The sequence below is a fragment of the Myotis davidii genome, unplaced genomic scaffold (genome assembly GCF_000327345.1).
Source record: "Myotis davidii unplaced genomic scaffold, ASM32734v1 scaffold471, whole genome shotgun sequence".
In the NCBI taxonomy this organism is placed as follows: Eukaryota; Metazoa; Chordata; class Mammalia; order Chiroptera; family Vespertilionidae; genus Myotis; species Myotis davidii.
The window spans coordinates 625,497-629,762 of record NW_006283354.1 but is presented as its reverse complement, the minus strand read 5'-3'; positions in this window follow the sequence as shown (position 1 = coordinate 629,762).

The window sequence follows — 4,266 nt, the reverse complement described above, 5'->3', positions numbered from 1 at the left end:
GGGGGTGAGTGGGAGGAGGGGATGGAATTGAAGCATGGACCTGCCCAAGCTGCCCAGTGAGTCAGCAGCAGCCCTAGAAGCAGAGCCCAGGCAGCCCAGCGGCTGCTTTGCCTCTCCCTCCAGCATCATTTGCTTCTGTTTCTTTCCTTTAAAAAAAGTTTGTTTTTAATTTCAGAGAGGAAGGGAGAGGGAGAGAGAGATAGAAACATCAGTGATGAGAGAGAACCATTGATTGGCTGCCTCCTGCATGCCCCACACTGGGGATCGAGTCCAAAACCCAGGCATGTGCCCTGACTGGGAATCAAGCCATGATCTCCTAGTTCATAGGTTGATGCTCAACCACTGAGCCACACTGGCCGGGCTCTTTTTGTTTCTTAACTTGGAGTGTTGAATTGAATGGATGCTGGGCCAAATACAACTGAATATGCTCTAAATAGACTTTCTCAAAGAACTGTCAATTAAGGCAGGCATGCAGCTCCCAGTGAGAAGCTCACATAGCACCTTGAAAATCACCATATACGTTCTTTCCCCTGGGACTCAGGAAAGGGACCTCAGAGCCCCCATTGTCTGAGGTCAGTGCAGGGGCAACGAGGTCTTGACCTTGGCCGACAGGTCTGGAGAGGCCTCTTTGCAAGGCCTGAAGGAGGTAGCAGGTGGCCCTGAGAAAGGCAAGAGGAGGGAGCGCAGTCTCCCTCGGGCGCTGTGCCTCTCGGGCAGCCTCAGGGCGCACATTAGGAATGGAGCGCAGCGGCTCACTCTGGAAAGGAGCCATCCTTCCTCGCAGCTCCAGCTCATTAGCAGGACAAGCAGCAGCTTTCTGGGCTCAGGATTCCATCCCGGGGTTGCCAGGTCACTGACGGACAGCTCAGAACCTTCCCAATTGGTCCCATGCTGACACGGGACTCAGGGAATGACAATCTGCCTGGCACCCATTAAGGGGTCCGCCAGAAGAGGAGAATTTGGAGAACTGGTGGACTTTCCACTTACGTACTCCTTCCAACTGTCAACTGATAAAAAGGGCCACTCTTTGGAGACCCTTCATTTCTTTTCCTTTATCTTTTTTAAAAATATATTTTATTGATTTTTTTTACAGAGAGGAAGGGAGAGGGATAGAGAGTTAGAAACATCGATGAGAGAGAAACATCGATCAGCCGTCTCCTGCACACTCCCTACTGGGGATGTGCCTGCAACCAAGGTACATGCCCTTGACCAGAATCGAACCAGGGACCCTTGAGTCCGCAGGCTGACGCTCTATCCACTGAGCCAAACCGGTTAGGGCCCCTTCATTTCTTATAACTGTCTCAGCACATACCCCAGCATGGCAGGGCAGAGCCTGGGCATCGGTGATGACCCCTCGCCCCCCGCCCCATCATCTCCCCAGCAGGCCTCTCAGCCCTTTTAGGAGCAGCCTCAGTGGTCGCATTCTGTCTTCCTGTGGATGGAGGAGGCCTGGCTGGCTGCTGCCGCGTGACAGCCTGGAAGATGTGTCATGCATGTGCCAGTGGGAAAAGAGCAGGCCCAGCACAGGCCCCTTCCTCCAGGCCATACCCCTCATCATTCTCTACAACTCTGGGTGCCAGGGCGGGTCCCCGCCAGAGACTAGCAGGACAGTGGAGGACATCAAGTCATGCTCCTCAGAGGGAGTGCAGGGAGCTCCCATTGGGCCAAAGCACCTTCCTTGGGCCAGGCCACCAGGCCATGTACCCCCAGCGAGCAGGAACCTCCAGCCCGGGCCTAGCTGGGGGCAGCCCCGTCTCAGAGAGTGTTTGAAGGGGAGAGAGGACCACCCCTCTTCCAGGGTGGCCCAGGGTGGACAGTGTAGGCTGAGCCTGGGCCTGGAGGGAGCTGGGCCCCTGGAGAACTTACCTGAAAGTTAGGCATGACCCGGGGCCTCCAGGAACTTCCATGCTCTTACATTTCCACCTGACCAGCGTGCTGTCAGCAGTGCCCTTCTGCAGGGAACAAGAGCAACAAGCATCACTGCCCAAAGTTGGGACAGGGAAGAGAGCCCGTGGCTGGCTGGGATCAGCACCATCCTCACAGGCCTGGGGGAATGTCAGCACCCAGCAAGCGCCATTTCAGGAGGGGGAGCTGGATGGGGAAGCATGGGGGGGAGGGGGGGAGGATGAGAGGTGTGTGTGTGTGGGGGGGGGAGGTCAGAGGGAACAAGAGCAAGCTCTAGGTTGTCCCTAGAATTGCCCGTCTCACAGCTGTGGGACTGATTATCCTGACTGTGATAGGGTCTCACAACCTCACTGAGCCTTGGGTCTCCTCATGTCTGTCTCACAAGTGAACACAGTCAGGGCTCTACCAGAGAAGCAGAACCGTAGGAGACACAGGCACACCTCATTTTGTTGCACGTCAGCGTGTTGCGTCTTTTACACACTGAAGGCAACCCCTTCCACCAGCAAAAATGTTGACTCATTTTATTGCTGTGGCCCGCAACCAGACCGGCAATATATCCAGGGTGTGTGTGTAGATGTGTATTGTGGGGACTGGCTGGGCAAGTCACTGCATTCCACAAGGTGAGTGTCTTCTTCCTCAGGGAAATCTCCTTTGCTCCTAAGGCCTTTTTTCTGATTAGATGAAGCCCAAGATGAGCTTCAAGGGTAAGCTCCTTAAAGTCAACTGGCTGTAGATTAAACCACATCTACCTTCCCAGCAACATCTATATTAGTGTTTGATTGAATCACCGGGGACTGTCGCCCAGCCAAGGTGACACACAACACTGACCATCAGTGGGGTAATCCTGGTGCTAGCTCACAGCTGTTGGGAGGAGGGAGTGGGGCGGTGCGTAAAGCCCGCAGCACAGGCTTCGGCTTGAGGATACCCTTGGCAAGCAGCTCCATTGCTTGTCTGGAGCAGGCAGGTAGAGAGGCAGGGGTGTGTGTAGGGGTAGGGGTGGTGGTGGTGGGGGGGGTGTAGGAAATGTTTCAGATAAGGTGGCAGAATGGTTTGGGGCCTGCTTGTCTGTACCAGGTAGGAGCTGACCCAGAGAGGTGGAGGGTGAGCGGGCCCCATGGATTCTGGGACCTGCAAGGCACAGTGTGCTGTCTGTCCACCCAAGCCCACACCCAAGCAGCTGTCAAAGGAAATTTCCAGACTAGCCTCACCCCTCCTTAAGGCCTGGCCAGGGACCGGCTGAGAGTTTTCAGGGTCTGGAAGCTCCCACCGGGCCAGCGTGCTCTCAGCAGGGACTGTGCGCCTCCTGCAGGGCCTTCAGTCTGGGTGTGGGCTCTCCACGGTGACAGCCAGGTCTTTGGGCAGAAGCTCAGCTGTTCTCACACAGCTAAGCCTACAACTCGGGGGTGACAACTTTCATCTAATTTGGGCCAGTTTTCTGAAAGATTCAAGTCTATATATCACACACACATTATATACACTGAACTGGCACTTTCCTGCCTAGGAATGGGGATCAGGATTGCCCCACCTCACAGGGTTGCTGTGGGAGCAGGCCCAGGCCCAGCGAGTGGGCATGGTTTAAGTGCGCAGGAACTGTGGGCTGTTAGTCACAATATTTATTTAGAGCTGTCTTGGAGCCTACCCCGGACTGGGTGCTTTCCACACGTTATTTCAGTGTTTCGTGAATAGATAGGTTCCTGGAACCTGGAGGCTATGGGAAGATGTGGTGAGCAGCCTGGGGTGGCGCCCCTAACCTCTAAAATGGTGTGGAACATTGCGTGTCCTGTGTTTTTTTATAGCGAAACTGCCCCCTGGCTTCCAACCAACTCAAGAAGTCTGGTTTAGTTGGACATTTAGAATTATTTCAGTGCTGTTTTAGCTTACAAGAGGACGAGTCTTCCTGACCTTCATATAGCATCCTTCCCTCCCTCTTGTAATGAACTTTGCAAAAATGTCCCTGAATTCCTCCCAGTGTCCCACGCGATGTGAACAATTACAGGCACCAGCGGACACCGTTGCCTCGAGGCGCCCAGGTCCTGCAGTTGCAAGGAGAGGTCGGCGGGAGAAGGTGGGACTCAGGGAGTCGCCCCGGACCTTGGCATCTCCCCTGGGGTGCGCGGTGCCCGCCTGCCTGCTGCGCCTTTAAGGTCCGCTGGGGGCGTGCTGTCGGCGCCGGGGACTGGAGGCCGGGCTGGGCGTCGCCACCAGCGCTGGGAGCTCTGCTGTCCTCCTCCTCCTCCTCCTCCTCTTCCTCCGAGCGCCCCTCCCGCGGGCCACGCCCCTCACACATTGAATGGGCACCGACCCGGCCCGGGCGGGCGCATTGCCGCGGCCCCGGCCATGGGCAGCTTCCAGCTGGGAGAC